General features: G+C 39.8%; 1 long non-coding RNA gene across 1 annotated transcript; it reads right to left on the reverse strand.

Moving 5' to 3' along the window:
* Window positions 1-306: 306 nt before the first annotated feature.
* On the reverse strand, window positions 307-21,580 carry LOC145723271 (uncharacterized). Its single transcript, XR_014148197.1, has 3 exons — window positions 21,382-21,580; window positions 2,493-2,578; window positions 307-918 (listed from the first exon to the last, which is right to left on the reverse strand). It is a non-coding gene; the product is annotated as an uncharacterized LOC145723271 (long non-coding RNA).
* Window positions 21,581-23,931: the final 2,351 nt, after the last annotated feature.

Raw genomic sequence — 23,931 nt, forward strand, 5'->3', positions numbered from 1 at the left:
ACCCCAAATTTGGACTCAGTTTTGAGTTGTGTGTGTTCCACAATCAATTCCAATATACTTCTACTTCATGAGGATCTTAATTAGGACGAATGTTGTTCTTTGCATTATGATTATGATACTGTAGTCCCCAAAATTTGCATTCAAATTTTCACTGCAAAACAAATAATTTTATCTTTATTGTTGCACTTAGCCAACTGGAATGTGAAATAATGTTAGAAATTTCACCTTCAAAGGGATGAAATTTTAAAAGCTTTACTTCGAACTAGCTGAATAAAGTAATCTAAGCATTACTGAATTAACGGACTTTCTATTTGAAAAATCTGATGACACTCACAGGGCACCAGCATCAATCATTCACGAAGCTCTTCAGCTGTTGGACCATAAGAAAGCTTGAAATGGAAGCTGAGCAAACGTAATTTAAAATAATGAACATTGGGGGCACCTGGGTGGCTCAGTCGGTTAGGCGGCTGCCTTCGCCTCAGGTCATGATCCCAGGGTTCTTGGATCGAGCCCCACATTGGGCTCCCTGCTCAGCAGGAAGCCTGCTTCTCCCTCTGCCTGCCTCCCTGTGCTCTCTCTCTGACAAATAAATAAATCAAATCTTAAAAAAAAATGAACATTGATCTAAATGAAAAGACATTCTTCATTTAGTGATCTGTGAACTTCCATCTGGGAGGTGCATATATAAAATCATTTTGAGGGACAATCTTCTTTAAATAAAAAACTTGATGTAGACACTGATGTTTCTTCATCTTTGCCCTCTGTTTTTCTTTTTCTTCTTCTTCTTTTTTTAATCAGCACCAGTACCACCACATTTGATGTTGACAGGATCGAGGATCTCGCTCCTGGAAGATGGAGATGGGCTTTCCATTGGTGACAAGTTTCCCATTTTCAGCTTTGACTGTGCCCTTGAATTTGCTGTGGGTAGAATCATACGGGAACATGTTCAGCATCGTGTCCCGTGGGCATGGCTGGCACTGCACCAGATGATGGGCTGTCTGTAGAAGGGGGAGGAGCAAGAGCTGTCCTCTGATTTTCATTGACCTGTGGTATCATTAATACCCCCATGGGGGCGCCTGGGTGGCTCAGTTGGTTAGGCGACTGCCTTCGGCTCAGGTCATGATCCTGGAGTCCTGGGATCGAGTCCCATATCGGGCTCCTTGCTCAGCGGGGGGTCTGCTTCTCCCTCTGACCCTCCCCCCTCTCATGTGCTTGCTCTCTCTCATTCTCTCTCTCTCAAATAAATAAATAAAATCTTTAAAAAAAAAAAAAATACCCCCATGGAAGATGGTAAAGATCATCAAGAGTTTATGTAGGTTGCATATTTATCATCAACTTTCTTGAGGAATGGAGACTATAGTCTTTTTTGTTTAATTATTAAACATGAATTTAGTGTTTTTTAGTTTAGTGTAGCCAAAAAAGTATATTGCAAACAATTACAAAATAGTAAAACAAATAGTTTTAGATCTATGCCATGTAATGTCTGACTAATAATACAATAGATGGTAAAACTATGTAGCAAGCATGCTCAGATTCTTTTCTATACAGGAATAGCCAATTTCTAATCTCTCATATTTCAGAAGCATTGTGGACACTGCTGACTGGTGATCTGGCAGCATGGTGTGCCTCCCAGGCCTGGTGGGCACAACTGGTGAGTACCCCAAGTGGTCGGCCGGAATGATGGTGCCGAATACTTCTGTCCACTGGAGAGCATGGAGTTACTGTTTCTAAGGGAACACACTTCATTTGCTCAGAGGAGCATAGATTTTTCTTTTCTCTACCTCACACCCAATCCATCAGCACATCCTGTTTTCTCTACCTGAATAATTTGTCTAGAATCTTATCGTATCTTGCGATCTCCTTGGCTACCTCTATGGTTCACATAACCATCTTACCTAGCCTGGATTCCTAGCACTAGCCTCTTATCTGGTCTCCATGTCTACCTTTGTTCCTCAGTAGTCTATTGTTAATACAGTAGCTAAGTGAAATTTTAAAGATTTAAGTTAACACCATCATTCCTCTATTAGAAACCCTGTACTGGCTCTCTAGTTAGCTCAGAGTAACAGCCAAAATCCTGCTCTTGAACTCCAAAACCCTACTCCATCTGGCACCATTCCTCCTCTGAACTCATCTCCTGTCACCATCCCCCTTTTACAAGCCAGGGCCAGCCACAGACAACTCTTTGATGGTCCCACATACTGTATGCATGTGAGGGCCTTTTGTCTAGTTGGTGCATTTATAGGGAATTCTCCTTCCCCAGATATCCCTTTGGCAAAATTCTCTCACCTTATTCTAGAATGCAAATGCAAATCTCATCTCCTCAGTGGGTTTACTTGATTATTCTATTTAATACTGCTATCTGAACATGCCCCTGTGAGCCCCTGAACTCTAGCACTTTTCAGTGTTTATACACTGTATGAGTTCCAGTACTGGTCAGCTTAGCCTATCATATTACTATCAGAGCATAGTAACAAAACACCTCCATTACTTACAATAACATTTTATTTCCATAGATTAACTGAGGCTGTGCTTCAATGTCGTTTTCATTCTGAATATTCCATGCTGAATTGCCTTTCTCCTGGTAGAGAGAAAAGAGAGACAACAGAAACTTCTGCTTGGAATAGCACCCATTATTCCCACTGACATTTCATTGGCTAAAACAGGTAATTTGGTCAAGCCTGAAGTAAAAAATGTAGGAAGAGAATCCTCCCATAGAAAGGGCTTAATACTAGTTAATGTTTATTATTCATTGTGTTCCCCCCACCAGCTTCTCAAGGGCAGTGCTCTTTATCTCTTCTGTTTGTGTTTTTTTCCCCCGATAAGTATTAAGTACACAGAACAGAGCTTGGCATATGGGACATATTAAGTAAAATTTTATTGAATAAATGAACAAAAATACACTACTATATAGTCTTACATTTCCATAGCTATCTAAAGTTCTTTAGAATTTCCATGGTTAAGGTAAATGCTATTGCTATTAGTTAAAAAAATATTGTAGGCTTGTATAACATTTTATTATTAATAACTAATTTCCAGTGAGAATATAAGAATATGGTGGAGGATAATGAATAACATTCCAATAAGGGGATAAGGGGCCCGTTGTTTCTATAGCTTTCTAAGTGGCTGCTTGGCCTCAGACATGTTTCCTTTGCTAATAGGATTCATATAGCACTGCGACTAACCCAAAGGGGTGTGCCATGATTAGTCTGGGCCAATAATGGCACTTGTTTTCTTCTCTTACCCCTTGCGGAGATTGTTCTAGGATGATTTCCTAAAGAAGAAATTTGGTGAAAGCATCTGGAAGTCAGTTTGCTCCCTAATGAAAGAGATAGTTGTGTAAGGAGAATATCTTCCTTAGCCCTATTCTCCTTCTTTTTCTAGTTGGGTGCTGTTGGATGAAGATGACATGCCTAGAGCTATGGCAGCCATTTTGTGACCATGAAGTGACAAATATGGGGATGAAAATAAACACATGGAGAATGAAGGATTAGCGCAGTGGAAAGAACCAGTATCTTTTATCACATCATTAAGCTGCCAAAACAACTCTGCCATTACCTGAATACAGCATTCTTGGTAAGTAAACAATATATATACTTGCATAGTGGTTCAAGACACTGCAGTTTAGACATTTTGTTCTGGCAGCTGAAGGCATCCTAACTGAGACAGATCTCTTGGGTCAAAAAAATCACGAACAGATATTGCAACATCTCACTGTATAGTATGCTTCAAATATGTTTCAAAAACATCTGAAATAAATAAGGAATCCAGATTTAAAAAAGTAACTTTGGCATATTGCCAGTATAATTGATACGGTCAAAATGCTAGAATGTAAACTGGTTTGACTAGCTATAAATGGGGAAGAACTTCCAGAACTGACCCAAAGAAGTAATCTGAGTTGTTGCTTGTCAACCAGCTGTTCTAAAATCATATTGATTTAATCATAAATTGAAATGTTCTAGACCATGCTATATTACCATATTAATGTAGAAATACAAAATACATGGTAATTATTTTACTATTTAGCATATATGCTTGACTTTAAAAGGATCTAATACTAATTTGGGGCTAAAAATGGTTTTATAATTTCATAGACAATGGTACATACCTTTGGAAGCATTTGGCAATCAATATGAGATTTTGAATATTAATGTACCACCTGTGGAAAATGGATGTTTTGCTCCAAAGCCAGGAAGACATTCTGAATTTCAGAAAAGGACATAGGAACCTGAAGAGCTCAGTTTGCCCCTATGAGAAGATGTTACTGACATGAGGAAGAGAGTAAATGGCATTTATGTTGAATTGAAGCATGTATTAGATGTAGTTATGAATTCACTTGGTAGTAAATAACAGACAGTTCTATTACCATGGCTTAAATAGGATGTTGTCTCATGAAACAGGAAGTTAAAGGTTGGGAAATTCAGGGTTGCCATGACAGTTCAATGGTACCATTAGGAACTAAAGCTCTTTCTATCCTCAGCTACTCCATCCCTACTATGCATTCACTAACTTACTATTTCCTGTCTCAGGGTTGAAGAATGGGATTTTTCACCTTATGTCAGCATTCCTGGACAGAGGAAGGGCAAAGACTAACGTTCACTAGGTTATGCCTTTTGATTTTGGGAAGCAAACCCCGGACTTCTGGTGATATCCATTGGCCAGAACTGTGTCACAAGCCTACCCAGGGCAGCAAGGCAGAGTGGGAAATTGGTTATTTTAACTTGCTAGCCTTTACAGTAGAATAATGCAAGGATGAAAGAATCACAAGTGGGTTCTGGACACTTGAGAAAGTATGATAATATGGAAAATAGTTATTAATTTTTATGGTCTGTCTTGTCTGAAGCTGAGAAAGTACTTATGAATCTCCATAAATACAGCTGGATAAAGTGTCCCTTTCTACCATACCCATTTTCCCTGCCTGTGATCCATTGCCTTTCTCCATTTCTCCTGTATGAACATTACCCATCTTTCGAATTAACTACATAATTTGCAGTGCCTAGCACAGAATGAAAACTCAGGGCCCTGACCGCGGGTCAGGAAGTCTGTCTCCCAGTCTGACGGGACTACCACCCCAACCCCTGGCGACAGGTGACCTCCCCCCAACCCCTCCCCCAAGGGATGGCATCCTCTGTGCTGGGACACGCTTTACCGAAATGGGGAGTTGGTGAGAAGCCTCTACTGAATTGCCACTGAATCTGCCTTTCCTGACTCTTCCAGGTCTTCGTAATCCCCAGTTGTGCCCTGTGGGTAACCATGATTCCCTAGCCTGATTATGAACTTCCTGGGTGGTTGCAGCTTTGCCTTACACCGTTTTTAGCGTTATCCCAGAACTGAGCCCTTGTAGATCGCTCACACGTCATTAATTGTTCCTGCCTTTTGTCCTTAACTACAGCAGGGATCTCTTAGTGGTAGTCATGAATCCTATTATTTGGTGGCCAGTAGTAAAGTCTTGACCTATATCATAGAGCTAAATGTTTGGCACAGAGACCTTTCCAAAGGTTTCCACCATGCTCTAGGTCAACACCCTCCTTGGGGATTCTATGACCAAGGCTTCATGGACCTTAAGGCCACATGCTGCATCTCCAATTCAAGAAGGACTGTAGAGACAGAACTCACTTACTCCCTCCTGGCTTTAGACTTAGTTTCTTCTTTAATTCCTCTTATAAGCTGGGTCCTGACATTGTCTATTTTCTCTGTACACTGTCACATTCAGAGAAAGAGCTCAGCAATCAAAAAGTAATTAGAAGCAATCCTACCTTTTTACTAGTATTTCTTGAAGAAGATCCAAGGGATTCAATGCATAATTCATATCAATATCCTCACACTCTGTCATTGCTCCCCAAACCTTTGCATCCACACCTTGTATCCTCATCCTACAAAAACTCTTAGAGAAACACATATTATTGGCTCTTGGAATCTTCACTGTCTCCCTCACTGTATTAGATCTTCTCTTTTTTTTTTCCTTTGAGTGTGAGTGTTGTTTCTTCTGATCCTCCTAGCTTAATGATATTCCCTCCCCACCCCCCACAAGATGCATAGAAAGGCCCAGAGTTTTCTCTTACAGGCTCAACATCTCCCTTTGAAGTTTGGAGAGACAGAGAGACCTAAAAGCGGTGAGACGTTACTTTTGAAGGAGGGAAGAGGGAGAAGTTTGAAACATTCATAATTGAATATCTTTTTAAAATCCCCATCTCTCTGAGAATCACTGTCCATGCTGCCCGGACTTCCTTCCCCCAGACAAGAAAGAGATCTGTCTCACTGAGTACACACAGAACTGTGCTTGGGGGCAGAGAGTCAAGATTGGTTTCTGTTTATCATGGGAAAGAGCTCAAGGTACTTAGTTTTAAACTGCACTGAATCTAGTATCATTCATCTGTTTATGTTCTTTTAAAAAAGCCTTTAAAAATTCAGTGCAGAACAACAACAACAACAAAAAAGCAAATTGTCCTTTGATTCCATAATGGCTTTTATTCCCCAGAACTGCAGTGTGCAAATAAAGGAAAGCAAATTATGTTCTGAATTAAACTTTTCTTGCTTCAGCTAGGCTGAGTCACCTTTGACGTTCCATTTTTTGAACAGAGCCAACCGCATGTCTAGAGTTATTTTCAAAGATGTCACGTACAAACCTGCAAACTTTAGGATGTTCCACTTCAGGCAAGTCATCTAAAGGAAGGTAACTGAGCTGCATTTACCCATATATTTCCCTAGGCTTTGGTTCCTTTCCAAATCTATTGGTATCTACAATAGCATCCAGAATATTAAAACACAGTCATTATAGATGCAGGCCTCTCTGGTCCTTTTGAACGCACCACAGATGGCAAGATGCAATTGGAGGGGGGAGATAAGTGCATTAAACTTCTCCTTGCATATATCCCATGGTAGGGAGATAAGCAAATGGTAAGCAATTTTTCAGTACACTATTTCAGAATGTTTCTTGGGCTTTCAAATAGCCGAGAAGCATTAGCCTATAGTCCTTATAACTTAAATAAATCCATGGCACATTCAGAAAGAATGTTCTCTGTAGAGGATGAGAGGAGAGTGATATAGAATGTACATAATTAACATTAAGCAGAGGACCTAACCAGTAGTATTGTATATCTCTGTGCTCTTTCTATAGAATCAGTTTTTTCACTAAAAGATAGACATGAAGGCATCCTGTGCAGTTAACAGAAGGTCCCAAATTTCTCAACGGGAGGGACTTGGGGCATCAATCTGGTGAGAGAGTAAATGCAGCTAGTCTGGAAACTGTTCATTTCTAAGTGCCTAATTTTATTTAGATAACATAGATATTCAGAGTACCTTGGAGAGTGCTGATGGGGATTATTCAAGGAGGGGAAGCTGCCTAGCACCCTTCTAAGCCACTCCTGCCTTGGTGCCCTATCTGTGCAGAGTTCAATCTTCCAAAGAGTGAAGGTATCACTTCAAAATATTTCTGAGAAACATTCACTTTCAGTGATTTGAAACAAACCTCCAGAGAAAGCCCTAGAATCAACTGAATACTTCTGATTTTTTGGAGTTTTAAAGGAGGCAGGTCGATGTATGGCTTGGGGCATGGATTTTAGAGTCAGAGAGAATTGTTTTTAAATCCCAGTTCCCCCGTTTAGTTGTTGTTTGACCTTGGGCAAGTCACTTTATCTCCCTGACTCTTAGATTCTTTATTTGTAAGTAACCTACTGCCTAAGATTATGTGGATCAAGATGGTATGTGCATAGCTCCTAAGATATTGCTTGGCACCCCATTGGTGCTTAGAAATGATGGCTATTATAATCACTGTCATCATTGATGTTATTATTATATTGAACAAGTATCTGCTCCAAAGTGTTGCCCTTCGATATATTATCCTCATTCATTCACTTGACAAAAAACAAGGGTCTTTATCTTGACCCAGGGCTTGTCATAGGTCAGGAAGACACTGAGTTGAGAAGTTGAAAGTTTGGCAAAATGGAAAGACTTGCACATGAATTTCTAACAATAACTTGGCAATTATGTATAAAGTGCTAGTGGTGTGCTGAGGAGCAGGCTCTGAATCCTGACTGTGGGGAGTAGGGTAGGATTTGTAGAAGAGCTGATGTACTTTAGCTGGTTCACAAGGATGGATAGAAGTTCACTAGTTGGGGATGGGATGGGGGTGGAGAATTTCAAACTGAGAGAAAGAACAGTGTGAGTAAAGGAGAACAGGTTTAGAGGTGCCAAGTTCCTTAGAGTCACCAGTCCTCAGAAACCAGAGCATAATTTTAATGAAAGGGAGAGAGTTGGGAGGTTGGGATAGGAGAGGAGGGGTGGGAGAACAGGGGCTATCGTCAGAGACCCTGTAAGGCCTTTGGGCTCCTGCTTAGTCTGTGTGTACCACAGAGCCACTGGGAGGTTTTTAAGCCAGGAGATGTCACAGTAAGATTTGTGTTTTGGAAGGATAATTCTGATATGCTATGAAGAGTTTGTGTGGGAGAAATACGAGATGAGATGCAGGGACACTAATTAGAAAATTATTGCAATAAGGAGGCATTTTAGGTCAGAGGCAGTGGAAATAAGAGAGATGAAGGTGTAGTTCAGGGAAGGTGTAGTTCAGAAAGGCAGGGCTCTGCAGTGAAAATATTTATACCTCACTGCCGAGTCTCTTTCAGATATTCTAAGACAACTGTTGTGAGCTTCCTAGAGCTTCCATTTGTCAAACCAAACATCTCCCCTTCTTTGTTTTGATTTAGAGATGCTTTGTCTTCCCTAGCATACTTTTTGTGAGTAATCTTAGTTTGTCATTTTCCTCTTTTATAATGAGGTGCTTGGATTGAAACCCATATTCAAATGTAGGCCTATCACCCCACCACAAATCAGACACTGTACGTTTATTAATTTATCATAAAACGGCATTATCTTTTCAAGAGTCTTATCATCATCTTGGCATCTTTTGAAACTGTAGTCAACTAATAGCCCCAGACCTTTTTTTTTTTTTTTTCCTTTAACTGTTATGCTACCTTTTAGCATTTGATTTCCAAGGTTGGGCAATGTCTGGGAAAAATCCCTGGAAGATTATATTATGAAGTGTTTTATATTTCTAAATAAGAAAGAGTGATTTATAGATAACCACATCTATTAAGCTGTTTGGTAAGCTGTTGATATAGACTTAAATAGAATAAGTCATGATGCAAAACATTTATCTTAATTCTGGAGTCTAAGACACCTAGTTCTGGAATGCACCCCCCCCACACAATCTATTTCATGGTAGAGGAATTTTGAGGCAGTGGGGAATCTATCTTTAAAAAGTACTTTTAAACTCCATTTGATTCATAGATCAACAAATTCACCTATAATTCCTCATTAACCCAAATCATCTAGATAAATATAAGATGGCATAATGATAATTCATGTTCAAAATAAACCAACTAAATATTTTTGTTGGTAAACTCCTAATGTTGCCTTGGGCAGATCATCCTCACAGTGCCTTAGTTTCTACTTTTGTAAAATAGGGAAAACAACAATAAAAATAAAAACAGTATCTCAAGGGGGCATTATGAAGATTAATCATATTTGTAGGATAATTTGAATTCCTCCAGGCTTATGAAAAGCACTTTATAGTAAACATAATGTAAATGTTTGCTAACTTAGGTAAGTATGATTTTCTTCCATCACTACCAAACTGAAGTAGCTACTACCCACATGGAGAAGGTCAAAGACCTCAGTTGTTTTCTCTGTTCTCTAGTTTACCTTCAGCTGAATAAGAATATCTGATCATTCACCGGGAAGCATTTACTAAGGACCTACTATATTCCACATGCTGTGTTTAACTTGTGCTTATAAAATATTAATAAGACATGATCTTTGCTTAAAAAATTTAGAGGCTAGGGATGCCTGGGTGGCTCAGTCAGTTAAGTGTCTGCCTTCTGCTCAGGTCATCATCCCAGAGCCCTGGGATCAAGTCCCGCATCGGGCTCCTTGCTCAGCAGGGAGCCTGCTTCTCCCTCTGCCTGCCGCTCCCCTTGCTTGTGCGCTCTCTCTCTCTCTGCCAAATAAATAAAATATTTTAAAAAATTTAGAGTCTAGTAAATTTTAACAAATACTTAAACCACAATTACAGCACAGGTCACATGGACAGATCAGTGCTTTCAGCCATATAGTACTCGGGTATCTCTATGCACTTACATATTTTCTCAAAAAATGTATCTAGAAGTATGACTATTGCATGTGGTAGGGAGTTGGGGACTGTAATGTGTTTTATCCTCAAAATAATCTTTAAAAATGTAGCCACTATGGATCTCTTAGAAACAGATGAGAAATACTGGGTACAGGAGTGACTAGAATATAATGGGGATAAAGCTAGTGCCAAATTAAAGGTGGAAAGAAATTGTGGGCATATTTATGCATCATGGAAGTTGTCCTTGCTAGACTGTTTCAGACATTGTCATCTCAAACCTTGTTTTCTGCAATGAGATAATAAACGTAAATATAAACTGTGCATATGGATCAATAAAACACCTCCTATCTGAGCCTTCCAGTACCCGACACATGAACCAGAGGTCAAGTGGCATTGCGCAGACGTTGATCTTTCACTACCCTACTGCGGTCGTTCCAAACACTTCCAATCATTCTTCACTGACAGCACTATTATGAGTCAATTCACCTTGCAGTACTCTATGCTTATTAGGATGACAGCTGAAGTGGTGCCAGCAGCTGGGTAGCACTTTCCTGCCTAGAGCCAAAGTCTACTTGTACTTCTTTCAAACACGGCAGAAGACGAAGCTGGTGTAACAAGGCTGCATCCAACCTCTGTCCTAGCACAGAGCAACTTAAACTGGTTCTAGCCGGTGCCACTCCCTTTTCTCCATCACCCGTCCTTCTCTTGGGATTACAGGTGTTCTGGAACATTGCAGGATAAATTGAGGTGATAAACTGAACAGGCCAAGCCAGGTCTGCTGGCCCAGAAGGGTGCCACTGGGGGACTTGCCATGGAGGATGCCCATGAAGGCCAGTGTCCCCCTGCAATGAATGGGAAGGCATCCCAGTTGAAGCCTTGGCTTCAGGCTTTGGATGGACCTCAGTGGAGTGAAGGCTGGATGTTTGCAAAGTATGATATGGTGTCCACAGAGCTTTGGAACACAGCAAAAATGTCTGTGCTGGGAATAACTTGGCTGAGACATCTGTCATTCCTGTATGAACCTTGTAGATTCAGCACGTTTCCAGGAATCTTTGTTTTTCATCCTTCTCCTCTCAAATGCATTGCCTCCATTTTTATGCTTTTGACACAGAGGCATCTAAAATAATGCATCTAACAGAATTTAAGCATCTGAGAACACTAGAGACAGATTGGCAGGCTATTTCTGCTTTCTACTCTGGCAAACTTAAGGACATGGACCAGGAACCTACTAACTGCTTGAATGGAGGTATTTAAGGGAAAGGAGGGACAGTTTGGGAACAGGTAAGAAATATAAACATGGAAGAGAAAAACTGGCCAGCATTTCAAACAACTCTACAATAGCTCAATCAGATATAGAGTCCTCCCTCATTTCATGGACCCTAGAATGAAGTTGCAAGGATTCGGTTCCTGTTCTGGAACTTGCTAGCTGCGTAACTTTCAGCAAGTGATTTCCTCTCTCTAGGCCTCCTCTGTGGATGAGGATAACAACAGCACTCTTTCTCATGGGTGGTTACAAGGATAAAGCGAGTAAATGCATAACATACTTAGAAGCATGCACTAATAAGCATGCAAAAGTTGAAATGTTTTAGTGACCTTTATTTTTTATTTAACAGACTCTGATAGAACCATTATTATAAGTGAATTCATTTTTTGGACTCTCCTATTTATAAACCTCAAATAATGCATATTACCAATCCTAAAATTGACCATGATTTGGAAGGGTTAGACTGGTAGTGTTGTGGTTATGGTCTCTATTAAAAGGTAACTACTAAGGCTCGGAAAAATACCAAGACAAAAGGAACTTTGAGATTGAGCTCAAGTTGCTATGGATGTAAAGACAAAGGAAAACTTCTCAAGTCTGGGGAAGAAGAGAAGAGTCTGGAACAGGGGCAGGAAAGAGATTTCAAGGCCGAGCCAATGGTGTAGAATGTCTTAATTTGCCTTAGACTTAACCACCCCCTCAACTACTTCATTGCTGGCAGGTATTTTTTTTGCTTTTGTTTTGTTTCGTTTGTCTCCGATTCTAACAGACGATATTTTCCATGGGAACATATTTCTGGCTATAAATAGGAAATCAATGGAAATGCAGGTTTCACTTTGCTGAACTTATCGATTCTATAAAATGAAAGCAGCTCATATATACGTCTGGCCAGGGCAAAGGGTACTCGGCAAGGAGCCAGGCTTGTTTCTCTCTAAACTGCCTTTCTTGGCCCTTTCAGATCCAAACAGGCTGAAAAGGAAAAGGGGTGTTCTTTAGCTTCACACAAACTCACAGCCATTTTGATGACAAGAAAGCAGTGTTGCTTCCCAATGCGTCTTTGTTCGAGTGATAGCAGGCGCATTGAAACCTCCTGATGGAGCTCATTGAAAATAATAGGCCCCATTATCTTCACTGGCAATGCTGCCATGAGAGCTTCAAAAACTGAAATAATGACAGCACATATTGGATGTACAGTAGAAAGGCATAGCGTGATTATGGGCAATTTCTGGCTCTTTCCTCCCCACCTCAGTGGATGAGGAGGGGGGCAGTGGGCCGCAGCTGGACACATAGGGAAGGGGCATTTCGTCGCTATGCCCTCTGGGGATGCTTGTTATCTTTCAAACTTAAATGCTTAGGCTTAAATAGTTTGCGAAAGTAAAATCTCAATCTCAGAATCACTTCAGAAACCGGGCTCTGGAAGTTACGGGTTCTTTAATGTAGTATTGAAATGCTGTCATCTTTGGTTATGCGGTAGGGCCCGCCACTGCGGAGTCAGTGTGAGCGTTCTTTCTGAGAGACAGCCAGTGTGGTCCCACGGGGTGACCCAGCAGACTCAGTCCATAGAGGATGGACTGCCTCTTCCCTGAGACTGCCCCGCACTTCCTTTCCCCGGGGTCAGCTCTCTCTGGAAGCCCAGACGTTCCCAGCAAATCGGATATTCTGGAATCGGAGAGGAACCAGTGGGAAGGGGACAAATCTGGACAGGAGGAAACCATCAGCCCCCAGAAAAGCACACTGAGCCGGGAAGAGGCCTGTTGGGCTGTGAGAAATCACCGGGAGGAAAATTCCCCTGAGAACCCATGACAGATGAGCAGGAAAGGGCTCCCTCCGTGGGAGAACAGGCCCTTGCTCGTGAAACGAGGGAAAAAGGGAAACACTTGCTTTTTTGGGAACCTTTTTGTCGCCTGTTATTATCTCTCTGTTTTCAGAAATGAAATGTCTTAAAACCACCAACCAACACACGCAGACATTATTTTTTCATCTGAAACAACTGGAAAGAACACAGAGTGCTGTGTACATCACCCTTGGGGCTTATATTTAATATGAGAACAAGATGGTCTCCCTACTTCCCTTGTGCCTGACTAGAGCTGGGGAGAGGCTGGTGGCAGTCGCAGCATCATCTGACTGTTGTGGCAAAAATGAGAAGTGACAAGAAGGGAAAGGATCTGTGACAGAAGCTGCCCACAGATCTGCCCAGTGGATGAGGCTGGCAGTTACAGTCCCCTAGTCCCAGGCCGGGGATACTGAGAAGCAACTACAGGAGCTTATTGGGACTTACATCAAGGAAGTGAACTTCCTCTCCCCACTCATCCTTCTTCTGGAATATGCTCTTCTCTATTCAGTCTGGTGTGTGGATGCTTCCTTAAGGCACTCAGTCCAGGTGGTGATGTTATTTTATTTGAGAGATGTCACTCCTTGGAAAGCATGTGCCAGGATACCTTACCAGCATGTATGTGCAAATGCCACACATGGCCCCGCCTTGTCACACTAACCCATGGAGGGGCCTCCCGCCACCAGCACAAGGCAGGGGGTGATCCTCTGGGCTGCTCGGTGTCTGCAGAGCATGGTGCTGAGCATGCCTCAATCCCTTTATGCACCTGTCTCTGTAACTAGACTAAAAGCCCCTTCAGAGCGATGGCGGTTAGATCTCCATGCATGGCACCTAATGGGTGTCCAGTAGATATTTCTGAATTAAGCTGCATATAAAAATCAATGGACTATAAAAGTCATTACTACTAAAAGTAAAATGTGAGAAGATTTTAAGGAAAAAATTATATTTCTTGTTTGTATTTATAGCTTCTTAAATTATGTAATGTTTGCCTTTCTAAAAACTCTCAGAAGTGAGATCCAATGCCAGAATTTCATTATGTTTATTAAACTGTCTTATTCCCCCAGGCTGATATACCAAAATATCAGATACTGGGTAGCTTCTAAACCACAGAAATTTATTTCTCACGGTTTTGGAGACTGGGAAGTCCAAATCAAAGTGCAGGCTGATCTGGTGTCTGGTGAGCTCCTGCCTCCTAGTGCATAGAAGGCACTTTCTTCCTGTGCCCCCACATAGTGAGAGGGGCTAGGGAGCTCTGTGAGGTCTCTTTAATAAGAGCTCCAATCCCATTCATCAGGGCTCCACCCTCATGACCTAATCACCCCCAATGGCCTCACCTCCCAATACCATCACTTTGTGGAGTGGGATTTCAACAGATGAGTTTTGGAGGGCCACCATCATTCAGATGATGGAAAGTAACAATTAAAATTTCTTTTCTTCACTTTGAATCTGGCAGGGTGCTTTATTCTCAGACCATTTCACTATTACAGGTGCTTTCCTGTGAATTATCTCCATCAACAGTAACTCTTCTTGTCTGCTCTGCTCATTTTGTCCTCTTACTTTGGAGGAGAGTGGGTGTGTGGGTAATATTTGTTTACTTCTTTCCTTATTTATTTGTCTGTTTGTTCTTGGTGCAAAATGCCGGTTTGCTGAATTAAAAGCATGGCAGTCAATAGGAAAACATTACCAAAAGAGTTCTACTTTTCTGAGACCTTTAACCTGAATGGAATCAGTGGTGTGCTCATTGAAATCACAGATTCCAGGCTCTATCCCAAATCTTGTAAATTGGAATCTTTGGGGATGGGCTTCAGGAGTCCTGCACTTCCACAAGTCTGTCCAGCTGGGAATATTCCAGATGGTTCTTATCCACAAAAGTATGTGAAGACAGCTAGAATCAGGCCTCAGAAAGCATAGCTAGACCCATGTTTCTGAGCAAAACCTCACAATTTATACCTTCCAAACAAAATGAATTAGCTCTGCATTATCTCTCAAAAGCCCTCTCACAGTACTGCACTGTTTTCTGCTCATCGTGTAAATAGCAGTAATGAAGAGTTTTCCAATACCATAGATTTTGTTTTAAGGGGTTGCAGGGAAGATATAGCACAATGTATCAGAGAACTCTTAGGGCACGTCCTACTGTAGAATTGACCGTGAATTAAAATCTGCTTAGTGTTCAATAGCACTAGCGATAGCACACACAAAGCACAAAACTTCCTTGAAAAAAAAAGTACTTAGGGGTCTTTTGATCTCTCTCCCTTTGGCATACCTAGAATGTTTAGCTCTCAGAGTGGACCAGTTTTAAGATCTTTCCCTTTTCTCTGACAAAAATATTTTCAGTAACGATCATCTAATAACTAGTGATACTCACTGATTTCTTGATTCATCCTTTATTTTTTTTAAAATAGTTAACAACTTAAAAAGAATAGATTCCAACTTGAAAGAAGTTCTTCAAGTTTGGTAAATTATGTCATGTATGGTCTAAAATTTGCACTTACCAGTAATGTGGAGTTCTCGCTCTGTTTCACTCTTGCAAGTTTTAAACACACATACCAACTTAAAGTCGTCACCAGAATGATAGAACTGAAGAACTTCTGTTCTTTCTTCGTGTTATAATCATGTGCTATCATTTTTTTTTTACTGTTTAAACTCAGGCACACGTCAAGCTACAGCATTTGGATCTGCACTTGGAGGATGCCGAACTATGATGAACTTCTTCTGAACCAAACTTGTTTAGCTGAGTCCCCATGTGTCAGGGGCTCCTGTCCAACTGGGAGTTCTCTAAAGTACCTTTCATGGAGAATAATAGTGTTTGTTAACTAATAAGTAATAAAATATGCTAATCTGAAGTTCACGTATATATAGGAATAGCACTCGGTTGTAACCTCTGTGATTGTTTAGAAATGAGCCCAAGACCTTTGCAGTGGAGTATTTCATCACTGACATTGTTTAGAGTTGCTGGTGCACAGTGATAATGAAAAGCAGACCGTCTTTTGGTCGCTTGTATAGTAGTAAATTTTTCGTTCTCTGTCAACAATGCATTTCCTTCTTGCCCGCATCTGGGTGGTAGATCACATTGCACAGCAGCGACTAGGTAGTGGGGTGGCGGGGGGAAAGTTCACTGTTTGTGTTTGTGTCTCTTCTAATGGGTCCTATGTGTAGTTTGCATAATTTAAGACTTGAACTGTCTATCTCACCTTGGTGGTTAGGGGACTCTTTTTATACTATTCTTCATGGTCAAGTTCCATTGGATGGTGGTGGTGGGCGACTCACACTCCCGTATTGATATCACTTGATGGCATACAGAATTGGAATTTCTTTGCCTGTAAGGAGTCCCCCGATTTTATACCATCCTATACCTCATTTAGCCTCTAGCGCACACTCCTGCTCCAGCCAGTCCAGCAACCTTGCAGCCAAAAGAACATCCTTTGGTGGAACAATTTGATATCTGTGATTTTATTTCATCCTTGTGTCCCGTGGAAGCCACTGAAGGGACTATTTTTTTCCTATTTTGTGAACGAGGAAAGGAAGGTTCAGTAAAGGTCTAATTGGCAGTTACAAGTAGAACTCAAGAGTTCTGCCTGTGTCCTCCATCTTTGCTCCTTTTATCTCCCTCTTAGGAAATATCACTCATTTACTGAACTGTGTAGATCTTTTCTTGTTTTTTAATTCTCCCTTTTTTTTCTCCTATAAAACATTCTCACATTCATGAAAATGATAGCATAAATGTGTATCTAATATTTAAGAGTTCAAAAGGTCTTCCATATTTTCTTGTCTTCTTAAATTAGCTCTTCCCTGAGAAACAGAGGTTTGTGGGACCATTTGTTTATATAGGGTAGAGTTCTGCAACTGGAGTCAAGGTTTCTGATTTCAGTCCTAGACTCTTTCTACCATGCATCACACCTTTCCAGTCCTGAGACACCTTTGTGCGCCCTATCTCTTAGCATTGCCTTCCATGCCATTCGAATATTGTTTACTTTTTTCCGTATGTGTTAGTCTCTTCTCGTTTCCCCAAATGGACTCTGACTTAACTGGCGAAAAAGGTGATGTTTTATGATTCTTTTATGTCTTGCTCTTCCCTATAAAGCACTTGGCACATTTCTAAGCACATAATAGTTTTCAAGAAACTATTTTTAGTCAATTGCTTAGACAACTGATTGAAAATACCTCTTTGCCATTATCAGTCCTTTGGCTGTTGGCATGACTTATTTTGAGTCTCTTCATCATATCACAGGTACTTTCATTAGCATATCCTTATCACTCCACTGCAAAGGTCTTGGGCTCATTTCTAAACAATCACAGAGGTTACAACTGAGTGCTATTCCTATATATACGTGAACTTCAGATTAGCATATTTTATTACTTATTAGTTAACAAACACTATATTCTCCATGAAAGGTACTTTAGAGAACTCCCAGTTGGACAGGAGCCCCTGACACATGGGGACTCAGCTAAATATTATATCACAGGTACTTTCATTAGCATATCCTTATCTGAATTTAGTAGAATATTTTGACTTCTACTTAAGTTAGCATTTGAGCACAGCATCTTTCCATATTTTGCAGCATCTTCTTGGCCTACATCCCTCCACCTACATGTTCAGTCCTTCTTTTGAATTGTACCCCATGATGTGTCACTATGCATTTGGTTTCCCAGCTCTAGACATGTGACCACCTCACACTATCTCAATGCAACCATAATTCAGATGAAGCATTAAAGAGAAACATTAGCAGAATTGCCTTTGTAGAGGGAAAGGTGAACTGTTCAGAAAATTCTGGTTTTGAAATGATGCTGGAAATTTCCATTCACATCTTAGTAACAGATGAAAGATATATCTTTTGATTAGGCAAATGCCCTTGAAATCACCTGCATTTGGAGTAAAAAAAAAAAAAAAGAATATATAGCTCACATAACAATGGCTATCAGCAAGAAGGTAGACTGATATAATTAAAATGCCACTGAATGGAGAGTTCAAAGATTATGAACCCACTAGACTGTGAGGTCCTTGAGAGCACAAACTGTCTAATCATTAATATTTATATTCCTGGCACACAACTATTTCTTCCTAAAATAGATTGTCAAAGTCTGTTAGATAAATGAATGAATGAATAAATGAACAAAGAAAGAGTGACATCAAGCGCAGCTTCAACTTGGGCTCTGCCACATACTCACTGGGCAACCCAAGCTAAGCCAACAACTTGCACTGTGTTAGCTCCCCATACGTTAACCTGGGATTTGGAGTGATTGACTGCCTTCACCTTGAGGTTATTATGAAAGTAAAATACTGCATGCTTGCTGATGGTAACTAGGTAATGGGCTTGTTAAATTGTAGTGTTATATATTTTATATCAGTTAAACATGGATTTGGCTGCAAGTAACAAAATTTTACTAACTGTTGTTTAAACATACGGTTCATTTCCTCTACATAACCTAAAGACAAGAGGTTAGCTGATGCTGGTACTGGTCAGCAGCTTGGTGGTATTGGGGTCCATGTCTTCTCAACTTTGCTCACTTTTCTCTCCTGAGCACAATGACCCCTGCAGCCCAGCTGCCAGACTGTGTTCACAGAGTATCTGCAGGACACAGGAAGTGTGACACAGCTGTCTGTTTTCTTTTATCTGGAAAGCATTAAATTATTTCCCCAGAAATATACCCGCATACTTTCCTTAAGGTCTCATCAGGCAGAACTTGTTACATGACTACTCTTACATTCCTAAGCAACAGAAATGACTGTCATGATTGGCTTTAGTCAATCATGTTTCATTGCCTAGGGATGGTCATACTCTGCCCCAAACACAATTAAGACACTGTGAGCAAGGAAAAGTGCTAAGAGGGGATCTTGGGTAGACACCTAACCATGTATTCCACATAAATATCTGGAGATGTTACGAGGAACAAGATTTTAGAAGGAGAGAAGAAAGAACATGTCAGTGCTTCCGCTGGGCATAAGCATGTATGTATCGTGATGGTGTTAATGATGTTGTGAGTTTAACCTTTTTCTCCCTTGATTACTAACTTCCTAGTTTGGGAAAGGACTGGCAGAAATTCATCTGGTATGCATTGCCCCGAAAGTGATGGATTTTTTCAGAATCAGCCAGTTATGATGCCGCCCTTTGGAAATCTCTGTTTCTAGCTTTGCCATGACAGAGTGATGGCCACAGTCTTTGCAAGGGTGGGAGGTTTAACTGATCTCTGATCTGTCCTACACTTCACTCTAACTCGTGATACTAACAAGAGAAGGTATTCCACATCATCGGTGTGAAGTGCCTATTGGAGTAAGAACGTAAGAGTGATAATTGTAGTGTATGGTAGAGGAACACGTTTAGTCTAAGATGCTCCTGACTTATGCCTTTTCCCTTAATTATGGGAGCAACCCAATAATGCCATTCCTGTAGTTTCTGGTGACCCACGGCTTCTTTTACATGAGTATGTCTGGCACACTTAAGTAGGGTATTCATTCCATCATCTGTTTGACTAGGATCCTAGTCCCCCTCCTTCCCTTCTCACATCCCCTGTTAAATTGCTCTGCTTACTTCCCATTATGGAAGTGACTAGAACCTAAAGTGCTCTGACTTCTGGCTCATTTATGAAGTCAATGTTTACTCTGTTGAACCCATCAGTGTTTAAAAAGGAAAGGAGAGGGACATCTATGACCCAGCCAACGACAAGAGGTCGCAATTTACAACTGCCATATTACCAAGTAATTTTATTAATACCAGCCTCTGAAGCACAAGGAACAGGTCCTTTTAAAGCCCTTTGGTCACATGGAAAGAATACAATCCTCTATGAATTATCAGCTAAGTTTTTTTTTTTTTCCCTGCACACACAGAAGAGCCTGGATTATTTACAGTTCATCAGGATGCTTCAGGGTTATACTGCTGTCATTCACCAGATTTCTTTGTTTTAAGATTGCAATAGATACTACATGGTTTCCTGTAGTAAATTTCTTATTTCTAACTATAGCCACATAAAAGCCAAAGGTCTTTCAAATTAGCTGGAGGTCTCTTGGTAATAATTTATATCGACCACCATAATTATAGCCCTATTTTTTTATTAATTATACACAGTCCCTCAAGATATTTCATTTGCAATACTGATGGAAGATTTCACTTTATTAGGCTTCTGTAGATTGCCTTCTGAATTCATATAGAAGCTCTTTTTTTGTTTGTTTTGCTTTCTTTCTTCCTTAATAAAGTAAAATCATTCTATTCTTGGCTATTCTTTTGAATTTGATTCTTTACATTGTGGTCCATTTGGAATTAACATGAATTGAACTACTTGTTCCACATGAATTAGTAGGTATTTTTGTTTGTTTGTTTGTTTTGTCTATTATTTGCCTTGATATTGTGGTTTATCTGAATCCAGGAAGAATCAGCAGAGCCCCAGTTGTTGATTTAAAGGTAAGAGCAGCAAGATTTTTTTCCTTAAAACAATATTAATTGAACAAATAAGGGATCAGAGATTCAATATTTCAGAAAGATGACTGATTATCTTAGTCTGCTCAGGCCACCATAACAATGTACCATAGGCTGGGCAGTGTAAATAAAGGTGTTTAATTTTCTCACAATTTTAGAGGCTGGAAGTCCAGATTAAGGTGTCAGCATGTTCTGGTTCTGGTGAGAACTTTCTTTCTGACTTGTAGACAACTGCCTTCTCACTGTGTTCTCACATGGCAAGGAGATACAGAGCAAGCTTTCTAGTATCTCTTCTTGTAAGAGCACTTAGCCCACCACAGGAGTTCCAACCTGATGACCTAATTAACTCTCAAAGGCCCTGTTTCCAAATACCTTCATATTGGGGATTAGGACTCCAATACATGAATTGGGGGGGGGGCACAATTTAGCCCATAACACTGACTAAAACAAATAAATACTCTCCAGCAATAAACATTTAATATTGTTAATTTTGATAGATAAAAAATATTTGAATGTCATTCGAATACACTAAAAGAAAAGGAAACCTTCAGATGCCAAAAACAAAGAACAGAGAAGGTACACTAACGGGTTGACGAGAGTGGGTGATTGTCCAAGTAACACAATAGATTAGGTTTTAGTTTTCCGCCAGAGAAAGAATATGAAGTTTTGGATCCATATAAATTGGTGTTGGTACTAAGATGTCTGCATAAGTCTAAGAATTGGAAGGATGAACTAGGAAAAAAAAAAATCTACCTACCATCTTAAGACAAGAACAAAGCTTGCAGGGCGCCTGGGTGGCTCAGATGGTTAAGCGTCTGCCTTCGGCTCAGGTCATGATCTCAGGGTCCTGGGATCGAGTCCCGCATCGGGTTCCCTGCTCAGTGCAGAGCCTGCTTCTCCCTCTCCCTCTGCCACTCCCTCTGCTTGTGCTCTTCTGTCTAACTCTCTGTCAAATAAATAAATAAAATCTTTAAAAAAAAAAAAAAAAGAACAAAGCTTGCAGTCTTCACCAGTGTCTGAGTGAGAAGAAGTCTTTCCTGAGGCTTGAAACACTGAGCGTGAGCCCTATGTAAGTTTAAGGTTCAAGTTTACATTATCTACATAATCTAAGAGCCCCAAATAATAACCCCTGTGGTGGAATCCCCGAGACTGGCAGAAATAAATTGAAAACTTCTCTATAGGGATTCTCCTATAACTCAGGCTTCACGGGATTGTCAAGGGGTGGGAGGGAGGAGGGATGAATTTATAAAGACAAGTTTTAATCCACCATGAGTGAAGTCCATAGGTACAAAACCAAGAATATTAAGGGCCTAGAATTTGAGATTATAGATTAACTATTACAAATAGAAAAAGAATTAAAGAGGCCTAAAGTAATTAAAGACATGAAAGAAGAAATCTAATAATATAAGGTACCATTAAATAGGCAAATTTCAAGTTAATAAAAATAGAACACATAAAGAATTTTGTCACTGAAGTTAAAAATTATCAAGATAGGGTTAAATAGTAGATTGAACATACATGAGGAGATATTTGTAATCTGTAAAGTAAATCTGAGGAAATTACCAGAAAGAAGCAAGAGAAATAAAAATACAGAAAACATGCATATGTGCTTAAGAAACAGATAAAATAAGGTTGTCCAACATTCTACTAATAGAATTCTGGGGGCGCCTGGGTGGCTCAGATGGTTAAGCATCTGCCTTCAGCTCAGGTCATGGTCCCAGGGTCCTGGGATCGAGTCCTGCCTCGGGCTCCCTGCTCCTTGGGAGCCTGCTTCTCCCTCTGCCTCTCTCTCTCTCTCTCTGTCTCTCATGAATAAATAAATAAAATCTTTAAAAAAAAAAAAAAAGGATTCTGAAAAGGAAAAATAAAGGGGCAAAAAAGAAATATTTGAAAACAGAATGTCTAAAAATTAACTGAATTGATTCATGACCAGAATCTTCAGATCTTCAGAAGTACAACTCAATATATATATGTATATTCATATATTCACATATATATATTCATATATTCATGTATATATATTTATTTATACATATATATTATATATAGGACTATCTGCATATAATATATTTATTCTACACCTAGGCATACTGTAGACCAAGTATAGAATACCAAAGTAAGAGAGCAAATCTGAGAAGCTAATAAGTAGATCTCAAAGGACAATTTGACTGATGACAAATTTTCAACTGTAATAGCACAGGTAAGATGATAATGGAATGATGTATTCAAAGTGCTGAGTAAAAATTATCTTTAAGACTAGAAATTTATATTCAGCCTAGCATTCAACCATGAGCCCAAACTGAAATTAATGAATGTACTTCTGGGAGAAAGAAAATTAAATTAGAAGTAAGGTGGGAGATGTAATAAACAATAGGATGTAGTTCATTATTTTTTACACTTTTCTGTGTGTTTGAAATGTTTCATAATTAAAAGTAAAAATTATAAAGACCTTTAGACTAAGGATGAAAACACGGTTTTCTGACTCTCTCTCTTTCTCTCCTTGCTTGATCTTTTTTCTTTCTCTGTCTTTCTGTAGAACTTAAAACTTATGTAAGACAGTTTCAAACATTATGCAGTATGGGAATAATATCTGTAAACTTTTCAAAAACTTTTAAGAATATTTGCAACCTGTGGATAAACTTTATTGACTCCAAAATAAGCAAAAAATGCAAATTCTAAAATGCTTATTAAAATCTCTACAACACAAAATATTGACAACCTCATTAAACATTAAATTTAAATTCCACGGGGCACCTGGGTGGCTCAGTTGGTTAAGCAACTGCCTTCGACTCAGGTCATGATCCCAGGGTCCTGGGATCGAGCCCTGCATTGGGCTCCCTGCTCCGCAGGAAGCCTGCTTCTCCCTCTCCCACTCCCCCTGCTTGTGTTCCCTCTCTCTCTCTCTCTGTCAATTAAATAAATAAAATCTTTAAAAATAAATAAATAAATATAAATTCCATAAAGCTTCCAGTTCATTAGAAAAATTACAGATTTTCTTACTTTGAAGAAATTCCTAAAATTCCAAGTCAATAAATAGCAAATTAATTTAGAGCCAGATAGTTGCTGAAGGGGAGGTGGGTGGGGGAATGGGGTAACTGGGTGATGGGCATTAAGGAGGGCACGTGATGTGATGAACACTGGCTGTTATATGCAACTGATGCATCATTGAACACTATATCTGAAACTAACGTACTATATGTTGACTAATTGAGTTTAAATTTAAAAAATTTAAAAAAGCAAAATTAGAGAAAAAAATAAACTTTCAAAACTGTTTAGCTTCTGAATTTTTCTTTAATGTGGGGTTTGA

The sequence above is a fragment of the Leptonychotes weddellii genome, chromosome 9 (genome assembly GCF_054177405.1).
Source record: "Leptonychotes weddellii isolate Sample4059 chromosome 9, ASM5417740v2, whole genome shotgun sequence".
NCBI classification, from domain to species: Eukaryota; Metazoa; Chordata; class Mammalia; order Carnivora; family Phocidae; genus Leptonychotes; species Leptonychotes weddellii.